The 14,261-nt window shown below is 37.8% G+C and overlaps 1 protein-coding gene across 3 annotated transcripts in view; it reads left to right on the forward strand.

Annotated features, from left to right (window-relative positions):
• LOC134669143 (mitochondrial cardiolipin hydrolase-like) overlaps positions 1-14,261 on the forward strand; it is a 254,014-nt gene that overhangs the window by 199,290 nt on the left and 40,463 nt on the right. For 2 of the 3 annotated variants that reach the window (XM_063526688.1, XM_063526687.1), the window contains one exon: positions 1,651-1,679. The exons of the other annotated variant lie outside the window; for it this stretch is intronic. The gene's annotated coding sequence lies outside the window, so the exon portion shown is untranslated. The remainder of the gene's footprint in view (positions 1-1,650; positions 1,680-14,261) is intronic. 3 annotated transcript variants of the gene reach the window in all.

The raw sequence follows: 14,261 nt of genomic DNA on the forward strand, positions 1-14,261 counted from the left end.
GCAATGCTCAAATCAGACTCAGTATCCAACTATTCAAAAATCCGCCGTTTGCTTACTCATCAGAGTGACTAAGTGTGAGAGACTACTATAATTTATTGACTTGCGCAAAAGGGCATTTGGCAGTTTTCTAATCATCTGTGCGTAAAGTGTAGCTGAGAAGTAGAGGCCCTTACTTACTGCCTCTTGAACTCTGGCGCCTTGATGGGATTCCCAGGAAGAGGAGCCGTGAGCCAAAATGGGCCATTTTATTTAAAGTTGGACACTACACTTTTTTATTTGATCATTTTTATGTTATTCCTACTCAGAATCAGGATACGAGAAAAAAATGTCCCAAATGCAAATAAAGACCTTGGGACTCCCAAGGTCTTTATTTGCATTCCGTTACCGTTTTTCATAGATTTTTCTAAGACGTTAACGAAACGGATGGATCAAAATGTATGAAATATTGAACATTTTAAGCAATTTCTTTTTCATTGTTTCAATCAATCCTGTTGTTTCCGAATCAATGTCACTAAAGATATCTAGTAACCGTATCCTAGACCACCGACTTGTAAGACCATCTCTAACACATATTTCTCGTGTCGGAACCCATTTGTCCAACTTGTAGTGTATTTATTTCCCCGGATTTCCCCGGCCCACCGCTCGGCCGCATAATCAAACGCTTGTCTTGTCCCGCTCAGATTTATATACCTATGTGAACCTGAACACGCCTTTCTCTAGAAAAGGGTTCTTGTTACTAGAATGTTAGCTTTTTACTTGGGATCTCTCTTAAAATATGTATGAATCGTTTCATTAATTCTCGTAGCCTACCCTCATCCGCTTGGTTAGACTTTGAAAACAGCAGAGTTGTCTACAATATGTACTTAACTTAATCTGACCTTGGAGACCCAATATTTATGATAAACGCATCTTTATCTAAACGGGTTCTATAAATATAAATATATTAATGGTGACACCAATACATAGCTCATGTGTTCATTTGCAACGTTATCTTAATAATAAGCATTCGTTGCATCATTTGCCCTACAAGTAAGTAGGTTAGTACAGTAAGTGCCTCAATTTAAGTGGTTATATCACCGACTGTACCTAGTACTCATTAAATTACCAAACAACAATGTATTTTTATTCCTTCAACTATTTAACATAACATCATCCGTCCAGTCGACTACAAATACGTCATAACGACGCACATTATGTAAGAATCGATTAGGTATGCTCCTCATAAACAGACGATCGTGTCCGGACTGAGGAAGTGCTTCCTTCCTTGTCACAATCGCTCCATCACCTCAAAACGAAACTGCCTCAAACGACAGTCAAGCATTTACAATTATAAACCTAATCGAACTATAATCAAGACTCAAATTGCAGTAATCGGCACGTGTTGAATGACCAAGACAAGTTCAAGGGCTATAGTTCGTTACACTCGTTGAAGCACTGCCAACTTTTTTTTTTGACTGATCTATTATCATACTGCTATATTAATCTGAGGGAAATGTCTTGTTGGGCGGACGGAAACCGAGCAGGTGGGAGGTTAAAATAAGTTGTATGGTGCGCATTTGAAAAATAATCTGATTTTTATCAATATCATGAATAAGTAATAATTATATCGTACCCATGAAAATAATTATAACATTTTTTGTTTTGTTTCAGATTTCAGTCCAGACATGTGAATTATTTATGTAAGTACATTAAAGTAAACAACCAAGTAAACAAAGTTCTTCTCACTTGATGGTCTCATCACTCTCATCGGAAGATTCTCATGCAGCGCTGAAAGTCACCAGCAACATGCTGAGATGAGGCCATTTCGTGGCACTTTATTCTTTATATGTGTTTGTTATGATATCTAATATGTCTCGTTTGTGCTTAGCCAAGACGACAATCGTACATCGAATAGAAAAAATGTATTGGGATGGCAAATCCTAAGAAAAGTCACTTGGCTATTTCCATTCTTTATTTAAGTTTCGATTGGTATTTTCTATCAACAATTGTCATCCTGGCTAGGTCCGTAATCAGTTTCACCACCTTGGTCAGTAGTCACCAATATTATAACTCCTTTGCGGAAAGTTAAGATCGTTAAACCAACATATCTACATATTAGGCGAATGTCTGATTCACACGGTGACCTAAACCGCGGCAAGGACGTCTCGAGACCTACGCATTGTTTTATGGCTCTTCAGCTGTCTTTATTTATCAGAAGGACGTAACTGACGTGGACTTTACTAATACCATACGAGTTTTGTTAAGTAAAGCGTTGGACAGTCCAGTGGCCCCTAAGTCGGTACGTAAACCTAAGATGTAGTAACGGCTAATAATAAATATGTCACTGACATAATTCATTACAATTTCCGGATTTTATACCGTCTAATCTCAATTTCAGAGAAAATTATGCATGTGATTTTTAAAGTTAAAAAAGCACTAAACTCGAATAGTGCGTAATTACAAATATGAAGTCATTGTAATCAAATCTTACGACAATTTTGATACATCAGTTCCATCCTCAACAACATAATTGTCGAGGATATATATTTTTCCAGTCTATTTGTATCCGGACATGTTTCGCACATGTTATTCAGGCTAATACGACACATGATCTGTCTATTTCCGCCATCTTTTATCATGGTTGATTAATGTGTCCTATTTAGTGTCATCTCGTGGGACGGACGACAGATGGACGGACGATGGACGGATATTAACGTACATATGCGTACATCATGCGAATATCAGGCTGACGTCACTTATTTTGTCAAAATATTGTGTGGCACGCTTTGCTGCCTAAATTATTTCAAGGATTAGCATCTAGTCTTGGCTCAATTATGATAATTGAGTAACATTTAGAGCGTTCACATTTGCGTTTTTTTTTTGTACGGTCGTTGCCGCACTACGCGCTTACACGAGTGCTATAATTCGCTACATTTGGTCTAAATATGTAGACGCGTACACGAACTTCCAAAAATAATAAAACGCTAGTCTAAAACCGCCCTTACATCAGTCGCGATTAAAACTTGTTTGAACTTATGAATGACTTTTGTGTTTATTTACCAAAGTGGACCCTTCATATCTATATTTAAGTAAACTAATAATAATCTCGTACATCAACACATGATAGACTTAATCCGATGTAAGGTATTTTGTAAGATTTCGCTACATAACGGTAGCCTTGAAGTCATACTCGAGTATATTGCCAACAGAAAACACGGACTTATGTCTAGCTTTTCCAAAGAAGCGTAAGCAATGTAATAAATTAACCGTACATTCATATTAACCTCCCGAGACCCAGAAGCAATTGTTTTGTTCTTCAAATTAGAACCATTACTTACACAATTTTAGTTCAAAATAGATTTTGGAATATGTACATAAAATTGTAAGCAGGGTCTTAGGAAGTTAAATCTCTTCCAACAGTGGCCTATCGTTAAAGATAATATACTCGTAATTCGCTGGCAATGAAACAAGTGTAAAGCCGATTGGGGCATCCGTTCTTGGAAGTGTGTCCGCTTGACTCACGGTACAGAGTTCAACATTATTGCACTTGGTGTCCAGACAAGTCATGTTAATTTATACGATTGTGTTAGTTGCTGCAAAATTTGAGCTTAATAATGTTCTTTGATTATAGAATATTTTACTCATTAATATAATATTAGCTGATAAAGATGATACAATTATCTCGTAATAGAACAAGTGTACATCCGATTGGGGCATCCGTTCTTGGAAGTGTATCCGCTTGACTCACGGTACAGAGTTCAACATTATTGCACTTGGTGTCCAGACAAGTCATGTTAATTTATACGATTGTGTTAGTTGCTGCAAAATTTGAGCTTAATAATGTTCTTTGATTATCGAATATTTTACTCATTAATATAAATATTAGCTGATAAAGATGATACAATTATCTCGTAATAGAACAAGTGTACATCCGATTGGGGCATCCGTTCTTGGAAGTGTGTCCGCATGACTTACGGTACAGAGTTCAACATACAGTGCACTTGGTGTCCAGACAAGTCACGCCAATTTATTCGATTGTGTTAGTTGCTGCAAAATTTGTGTTCTTTGATTATCGAATATTTAATCGTTAATATAAATATTTGCTGTTAAAGTACAATTATCAGTGCCCTGTTTATCAAAAGCTTGTAACTTGTAATACAAGCGGAGTCCCTTTTTGACAGCTTTAGTTAGTAAGGGACTTCCACTTGTATTACAAGTTACAAGCTTTTGATAAACATGGCACTGGTAATATAGAACAAGTGTAAAGCCGATTGTGGCATCCGTTCTTGGAAGTGTGTCCGCTACAGAGTTCAACACATAGTGCACTGAATGTCCAGACAAGTCATGCTGATTTATTTGGTTGTGTTAATGGATACAAAATTTGGACTAAATGTTCTTTGATCATTAAAAAAAGTTTTTTACTCGTCGACATAAATATTTGCTGTCATTAGCATTTTTGGAAGGGTAGTGTCCGCGCTTGACTCACGGTACAGAGGTCAGACTACAAAGTGCGCTTGATGTCCAGACTCGTAAGTCATGTTAATTTATTTGGTTGCGTTGCGACGGTATCGGCTCGGCCATGACATTGAGCGCCTTGCGACGGCGGCAGCGACAACCATAGGTGGACATTCCGATCGCTGTATCTCGCTCCAACCTAGTTGTCGCTGCCGCCGTCGCAAGTCGCTCAATGTCGTGGCCGAGACGTATAAATATTTGCTTTTTACTCTACTCACGAAAATATAAAATATTGTTTTTTAAGTAACTATAGCGTCTAACAAATATAGGACTCAGTAGAGCCGTAGTTGTTACTAAGTTGTGAAATAGACTACTTATAGAAAATTTATACCTAAGAAAGTTTCCATTTTAGCTCCATCGATCGCGATTGTGACTCTTCCCCTCCCTAGCACGCATTTTACATGCTTTTATTTAGTTTCACCTGGCCGCTGTCTGTAATCAAATCTTGCAAGTTAAATTTGATCCACTTCCCGGTCTCCAATTGAGCTAAAATTTTGCATGCATGTATAAATCAGATGACAATGCAATATTATGGTACCATCGAGCTGGTCTGGATGATGGAGACAGGAGGTGGCCATATGAACTCTGTGATAAAACAACGCAACCTAAAACCCCTAACACAATTATAATTGTGTTAGGGGTTTTTAGAATTGTCTCGATGAATATTAGTTATTGTCTGTCGTAAGAAAAGTACAGTTAGCGCTAAAAGCTTGTACCACCGTACCACAATTATAATTGTGTTAGGGGTTTTTAGAATTGTCTCGATGAGTATTAGTTATTGTCTGTCGTAAGAAAAGTACAGTTAGCGCTAAAAGCTTGTACCAAAAATGAAATTTTTGCCAAAAACTTATTTCATGCTTTGCATCCTGACCCGCCTTCGAAAATTTAATAGGTATGATTCGTCTCAGTTTGAGTGACATATTACTAGGTATCTTCATGTGGTTAGGGTTTTTCAAATTTCTTTTAACGATCCTCATGTACCGTACATTAGACAAACCGCAGACGTATAAAATAATTTACATATGGTCGGATAAGCATACTTAAACTAAATTCACAATAAAAAACGACCACAAATTCATTAAGAGTTTTTGTAGGTGCTTTCAAGAAGCTTAACCCCCCGGACGCTGAGGTCGCAGGTTCAAGTCTATTTGATCTTCGGGTCGATGGCCTCAATCATCGTGTATGAGAAATGTGTTGAAAACGTTTTTGCTTGTAACCAGTTTGTTTTTTTATCAACGAGCTCGATATGTTAAAGTAATGGCTAGTAGCTTGGACTTCTGGAAATAAAGCTAATAATAATAGCACAGGGAGATCCAGTGTCTCCGATTCTATTTAATGTAGTCACTACGGACATTTGTAGGAGGATAAATAATGTATACATATCGCAATATGCTGACGACTTTGTGTTATACGTATCAGGACAAAACTTAAGATTTATGACAATAACACTTCAAAGGGCTGTAGATCAAATGTCACAACTGTTGGAAGAGGTTAGCTTACAGGTATCACCAAGCAAAAGCAAAGTTTGTATTTTCTCAAGAGGCAGGACCCGACGTCAAGTTGATGTAAACATAGGAGATGTTAGGCTAGAAAATGTTTCGACAGTTAAATACTTAGGACTATGGTTAGACCAATCTTTAAGGTGGAATAAACAGGTTAACGACATGTGCCAGAAATTAAGAAAATTTTTAAATGTGTTCCACGTTTTGGCAGGTTCTTCATGGGGGGTTCATCCTATGCACTTAAGGAGACTATATATTTCAATTATCCGAAGCCGGTTGGAATTTGCATGCTTTCTTTTTGATAACAGTTCTAAAACCAATTTGGATAAGCTAGATAGGGTCCAAAACCAGGCTATGAGAGTGGTTGGAGGTTTTATAAAAACCAGCCCAATACACGTTATGGAATCAGAATTATGTCTTCCACCGTTGTCAGTAAGAAGAAAGTACCTCGCATCAAAATTTTGGTTAAAGGCAAAATCGATCGAAAATAGTGAGAGTATTTCCATTATAGCTAACCTTGCGTCTGTATGTCACCGTAGTCCGTATTGGAATACCAAAAAGAAGCCCCTATTGGTCTTAGTACATAATGAGCTGTCTAATGAAGCAATTCAGTGTTCTCGCATGCTGGAAATGTTTTCACTTTCTACGTGGGTAACAAACATAGATATAAAATCACGAATATGCCTCACAATAGATAATGTCCAGGGACCTAAAAAGGGTTATAGCTCGGTGGACCTACTACGGGAAACTATAAAAACCATTTGGAAAAAGTACAATGAGTTCACTCAGATTTACACTGATGGGTCAAAGATGGGAAACGCGGTCGGAGCGGCATTTTACGATCCTCAAACTAATACCACAGCAGCTTTCAAATTAAACAATAGGATTTCTATAATGGCGGCAGAGCTATACGCAATTACTGAATCGTTGTCATACATACAGTCGTGTAATGGGACAAATTTTGTAGTGCTCAGTGACTCGAAGAGCGCGCTACAACATTTAGCTCGATGTACCTCTGGCGACAGAGGTCTCCCCGTAGCTTACACCATTCTGGATATATATTTAAAGCTTTTAAATAGTGGCAAGAATATACAATTCCAATGGGTTCCATCACATATTAATGTCGTGGGTAACGAAGTTGCGGATATATTTGCTAAAATTGGAGTGGACGAAGGTATTTCTGTAAACTGTATGCCTTTCTTTACCGACTTGCTAAGAGAAGTCAAAATAAAATGTTTTGAAATTTGGAAGGATCACTTCGATAGGAGGTCGAAAGAGAAAGGCATATGGTATAAAACTCTAGTTAGTGAACCACCGAAGATACCCTGGTTCTATGACGCTCAGCTAAACAGACAACTTGTTGTTACGAGCATGCGACTGCGCTCCGGGCACATACCGCTTAATGTGTTCGGGCACCTTATGAGAGTAGTGGATTCTCCAAACTGTTCAAGCTGTGGGGTAAGAGAAGATACCTACCACGCATTGGTGGAGTGTGCTCGGATCGGAGCCGACCGCAGGGCATTTGAAACGCAAGCCAAACTTAACCTAACGGACGTTGGCGTATGTAATATATTGCTGTCTAAACCTACATCTAAGCAGACTATTAAATTGTACCACTTAATAAACAAATTGTTAAATTGTAGACATTAATCATAATTATGTAATTCTTATGAGGCCGGCATCATCGCACAGCGACGAAGGCCTTTCTTTTTCTAAATAAAGATTTAAAAAAAAAAAAACTGTTCGAAAAGAAATGCAAAAAAGTAAATATTTTGTAGCTGGAGACATTGACCCTCATGCATAGAAATTTGACTCCCTTGCAAAGAAAAGCAGAGCGGCTTCCAAATAGGAAGCCGCGGGAAGAACCCCGGCTCATTGGTACGAATGAGTTTTAGAAATTTTACAAAATATTATGTGCCATTTGCCTGTCATAAATCTACCTAACTTAAAATGAAACATCGTGAGGAAACCGGACTAATCCTAATACGGTCTAGTTTTCCTTCTCAGTTGCAAGATCAGATGGCAGTAGGTATAGCTTTCATAAAAACTCTAAAGAGCGTCCCTCACACTTTTCAATTTGACAAATTTGTCATTCATACAGTTCAGTTCACAGTGTGAACACACGCCTGGGCCCTGATCTTGTGGTCTTGGTGACTTTATCTGTACGTAGATGTGGCGGAAGTCGTAAAAAATATAACTTACTGGAAATTGACCTCGGTCTTATCCTTAGTATACATTTGTCATTATATCCAGTCATCTCGCATAATCAGTTTTCCTTGAACTATACCATCACTCTGAACTGATCATCAATGTACCTTAAGCCGTTGCAATAAGTTATATTAATAGTCTATTAATAGTTAGTATGGACTATAGAACATATCAAGCTGAAACATACCTATATATTGTTGCCAACGCGATATATATAGGTATAATACATTTCCGATTTTACTGGTCAAATATTAAACATGTCTAGCAAAAGTAATTTCACGTTATGCGTATCTCTTTTGTACTTCTATCAGTAGAATATAATTATGTTATAAACAATATGTGTACAAAATCCAAAGTTCGCAATTGCTCAAGGCATCAGTGGCGGAGCGTCCATAGAACTCGATTCCTATCGACTTGTCTGATATTCAGGGTCTTGAGCCATTTTCTTTAAATTTATGAAGAAAAGGAAGGGCAACTCAGCTACGGCTTGTCTACGAAAAATCTAGACGCGCCGCCACTGCAAGACATTAAATATTTAGGCATTAATTACATTATACTAACCACTAAGATCAGTTAGAGTATTTGGAATTAGTTGAGCTCCAAGCTCACAGACGCTCTATTTGACTGTTGAATTATAATAACAGAGACATGTCAAGATACGCTTGCCTATTGGCGGTAATTCTGTTGAACACAATTTGGAAAGTTTTGCTCTGAAACGGCGCGGCTTATTTCCACTAGAACATCAGATCATAGTGTAAATTGCCTAGATTGTCGCATGTAAACGTACCATTTATTCTCACTTGGTAGTTGCTTTTGAAGAATTCTAAGGAATGGAATTTACTTCCGACATCTGTATTATTTGACAATTATACTATCTTGGTCATCAAAGCAAGATATTATTAAGGCTTTTACTGAGCGAGTTTCATTTAAAGCGTCTAGTGACCCTATGATTGGTTACTTTACTGATCAATTTGTAATTGGAGATTATTGAACCATGTTTTCCAATGTCGTAGTTTTGCGTCACCCCGGTTTAATGACACCGTTTTATTTATACACATACAAGGCTAACAATTCGGATGTATTTTACGCCAATATTAGCTTTTAACTTGTCAATCACACGCCGGCACGTAACCTCTTCATTATGCTTATTGTGAGTACTCAGATCAAGTGACGTAAACGCCAGCACAACACGTTGAAATTTGAACCTAAATTCTTTAATATAAAGTTCAAATTTAGTTGTATATCTGACTTAGTGTTGTAGTTTTGTGGATGTGATGTTACGCCTACTGTACAAGTCGTTTTACCATCGTTAATCATAACTGTTTATTTGCTTTCACCGAGTTTATTGAATTAAACTTCAATGTACTAATCAAATTCGTATAAAGGTGTATTTAAAAATACAATAAGCATTTCATGGGCGGCAGTGATTAGCTTTAATCTTCGTTTTGTTCATTTTTGATTGCCGCTCGTAAAGTCTACGTGCTTTTGAATGTTTTTCTTTATTAGTTTTTATCGGGTTCTTTGTTCTGGACCCGACTTGGAGGAGCAGAGTAGCTATTTTGTTATGGTATTGCTTTTAATTGGGGTCTTTTTATAGTAAATGCGGGTATTAGTTTTTCTTACGAAGTTATTATACAGGGTGTTGTTTGCCAAATTAAAACGGCAGATAGGTTGAATCATTTGCTATCTTCTCATGCCTAGAAAAACAAAAAGGGCCATGGTTTTTTTTACTACTACGCAAGTAAAAAATTTTTTTACTTGCTTTTTTATTTAATTTATTTAATTTGGCAAATGATGTACCAAACATCCTGTATATTTGCACGGTTTGAGTCAAATGGCTATAGATATTAAGTCACTTAAATACAGTCAGTCACAACCCTAAACCTCAGTAGGTTATCAGTTTTCCTAGAGGCTGACTGTACATCGCTATCACTAAATTTTATAAAACAAAGGCCGCTGCGGCGTCAGTCGGTCTGTATGTTCGCGATAAACGCAAAAATTACTGATCGAATTTTCATTTCACCTTCATTCTTGAGGAAGGTTTAGGTATATAATTTGTTGTAAAAGTTTACCAGTGCGAGCCGGGGCGAGTCGCTATTAAATATAAAAATTGAGAATGTGTCAATATTTAAAAAAAAACAGGACTGTATACATCATATTATCGCCCCCACTGTTAACTGACAGTTCGTAAACCTTGTCACAAAATGCATAAGGTCCACCGATGGACAGTTAAGAGTGTTACTGTTTTTACATTAATTGCATCAGTTCGAAGATAACAAAATCCAGCAACATTTTTTACTCACTAATCGATTCCCCACAAACGTGATCTCGATTTCAATTACAGCTAAGAAAGTTCGTTCTTGGAGGAATGTAAAAGAAACCAAAACTCTTTCGATATTTTCTGATCCTTAAGAACATGAGATAATCAACCTTTTGCTCATTCTTATAAGGTTTAAAATGAGATTGTAAGAAATATCGATATGAGAAATTGGTGCTTGTATGCAGCTACCAATAGGTCAACAACTTTTGACAAAACTGTTACGGAATGCGAAAAGGAGCTGGTTCTTGGAGTGCAGTAATTGGCGAATTATTCGTACGAGAGTATTTAAATTCGTGGAAGAAAGCCCTGTCATTGCGACGAACTTTAACCTTTTGAGCTCCAATTTAGTAGCATCATTAATGATTAAGTAAGTCATTTAAGTAAGTGTTGCTGCGAACACCAGTCCAATGCGCGAAAACTGAAATAGATGTCATACACAAAAAAGAAACCTTGACCGAGACCGGAATCTAACTGGTATCTTCAGCTTTTGCGGCTAAAACATATACATACTACCACTACTGCTGTGGCGCAACGACCCAAAGTGATGGATCTTGGGCTCCGACAACAAACACCGCCATGCCATACTGTCCAAAGCCGTTTGTGTCCAGTCGACGGCGCCGAGTTCGCTAAGGTCTTTCTGCACTTCGTCTTTCCAGCGGAGGGCGTCCAGACGGTCTTCGACCACTTGGTACTCCAGAGTACATATACAGAGTATATATTTTTAATAATCTATTTTTAGTCTCGCTGCTGGGCAAATGGCTCCCCTTTTTTTCCGTCAATCATCACGCCATCTCTTGCTAGTCGCTGGGCAATGCGTTGAGGTCGTCCCACGATCTATGTTTTGGTCTGCCACTGGGCCCGTCTGCTCTGCTCATCAAATACTTAATTATATTTCTTCATTAAAGCGAATAATTCAACATTGTAAACGAATAAATCTAAAAGGTCGTGATATTTTTTTTGCTGAGGAATGATACACCCAAAGGTCAGTTTGCGCGTGATATCAACTTATCACATAAAAACGCCCCCAACGCAACGTCAAGAGAATTAAGATTCGCCGCACGTGGACTATTGGACTATTGGGTTGTGTGCTCGTGATGATATGGACTATCTATACATATAAATTTCGCAGTTTATTAGCCATGCACTTTATGTCTGGAATCTCGTAAACCTTTGTTAATATTTTTACGAGTAATTTACATGCTTAAGGGTAATCGTGGCCACAGCTGTAATTAATCAGCACTGTTCCTCTAAATAATTAGCTATTGGGATCACATATGTTATGTGCTCCATCTAAGTATAAGTCTTCTTCAGGTGTCACGAGGTACGAGTAAGCTACAGTTCCAGACAATTTTTATAGACACAAGCTTCTTGCTCCAGAAAATTTTAAGAGGTCAAATTGCAATGTAATTATCTCGCAAACGATGACATGAATTAAAGAGATGACGGACAGCGGCAATGAGATGATGTTATAAGACTTATAAGCGATATGTTGACGTAACATGACATGATACTTAACGTTAGGCGTTACTTCTGAATATCGCCACGCCTTGACACCACATTTTGAACTTGACAACATTAGGTACTTCGATATGAAGACACATTATTTAATATTTATCTTGAGACATTGAATATGTAATTTACATAAAACAAAGCCACTAAGTAAAACTACATGCCGTATCTGGCAATGGCGACTCTTTCAATAGTTTTTGTCCAGATTATGAAACTCTTTAATCTCACTCGCAAAACCAAACATAACGAACAAACCTCACTCAAAATCTCAAACAAATCAATGGGACACGTGACGTGACACTCGAAATCTAATTCCATAACGTCGCTATCGCGTGACTTTTGGCCGGCGATAACCCGCGCTTCCGCAAAGGGCGACCTCGAGATAACACCAGATAGTGGTGGTTTTGTGAATGGAGCACCGTCGTATGGTGGACGGGAGTTAGGTATAGTGATGGGTTGACGTAAAAATGGGTGGTATTACATTGATTCTTTTAAGTTTGTAATGAATGCTATTCCGCAGTGAAACGATTTTACTGAATCGACTACGAGTATGATGCAATGCCAGTAAATTGCTAAACTAAATACTTCGCAAAAATGTTCAGAAGAATTCAAAGTCGTCTAGAAATATGGAGCTTATAACTTTGACTACTTGTACCTTCATTGATCATAAGATACAGTGTTCAACGTCTGACTTGTGACTTAAATCAGTATTCAAAAGAACAGTAGACATGTGAACGTTGATAAAGGCACACTTGACTATATTATTGAAAAAAATGTAAATTTTACGTATATCTATTAATGTATTTTCAAAAGAAGTGGATAGAGTTAGACCAAGAAAAGTCTGCAACGATTTTGATAGCACCCGCAGTGCCAGTGTTATTTTAAACGTCAAGCTTCTATGAAACTATGACGTATAAATAACACTTGCACTGCGCATGCTATCGAAATTGTAGCAGACTTAGTCTAACTCTAGTGAAGCTAGATTCGGTGCCGAGTTTTGCCTATCGATGTGGACGATATACCTACGAGTAGATAACATAATATACAGTTGTGTGTATCTGACCATAAGCCTTATCGTGCACGTGCGAGTTTAATGCGATTATCATTTTCACATGAGATCCGTATCAATTGTTAATTTTAATAAGTACCTGTATTTAATTACACAAACACCTACCGCGATATAATTTCATTGTTTTTACCTTAAATTCCGACGTTTTAGCTGAGTTGACAAAAGAAACGGAAAGTCACGGAAAGACTGACGCTGTTTATAACCCCAATAATAAAACAATATATTAGGCAGGCGCCTATTATTAGGAAAGCGGAAAATCGTGCAGAATGGAGAGCCTTGGTGCACAAAATAACGACCTCATGTGGTCGCGACCCTCAGTCATCAGGAATCGAGGAGGAAGAATAAAACTATATGTACTTATAAATACTATTACTAGGTACCAATTTAACTAGTTAGGTACTTATTTCCATCTCATTTTTAGGGTTCCGTGCCCAAAGGGTAAAACGGGACCCTATTACTAAGACTTCGCTGTCCGTCCGTCCGTCCGTCTGTCCGTCCGTCTGTCCGTCTGTCTGTTACCAGGCTGTATCTCACGAACCGTGATAGCTAGATAGTTGAAATTTTCACAGATGATGTATTTCTGGTGCCGCTATAACAACAAATACTAAAAACAGAATAAAATAAAGATTTAAGTGGGGCTCCCATACAGCAAACGTGATTTTTGACCAAAGTTAAGCAACGTCGGACGTGGTCAGTACTTGGATGGGTGACCGTTTTCTTTTTGCATTTTTTTCCGTTTTTTTTTTGCTTTATGGTACGGAACCCTTCGTGCGCGAGTCCGACTCGCACTTGCCCGGTTTTACTTAACCCCGGAGTGGAATCCGGTGCAAGTGGCGCTTAAATTATAAGTCAAAATTGTTAACACCGTTTAATCACATTCAAAAGCCTTTCAAGGCCCCGATGTTTGTTGTATTTTTTGCTCACGGCAACTTTGTCCCCTGTCTCCGTCTGAAATACCGTTACTCCCTTTTTTCTCGTTTTTCGTCATTAGTAGGCACGGACCGACGGATCCCAAATAAATTAAAAAGTCATCAAGTTTTTTTTTACGGGAAGTGACTGATTTTTACGCCTTAACGATTGCGTGATATTATGTCAGGTGTAATTTTCACTGGTTTGTGTAATTTTAAACTTGCTTATTTGTATCAAGATTTTTTAATGA

Source organism: Cydia fagiglandana, chromosome 11 (assembly GCF_963556715.1).
Source record: "Cydia fagiglandana chromosome 11, ilCydFagi1.1, whole genome shotgun sequence".
In the NCBI taxonomy this organism is placed as follows: Eukaryota; Metazoa; Arthropoda; class Insecta; order Lepidoptera; family Tortricidae; genus Cydia; species Cydia fagiglandana.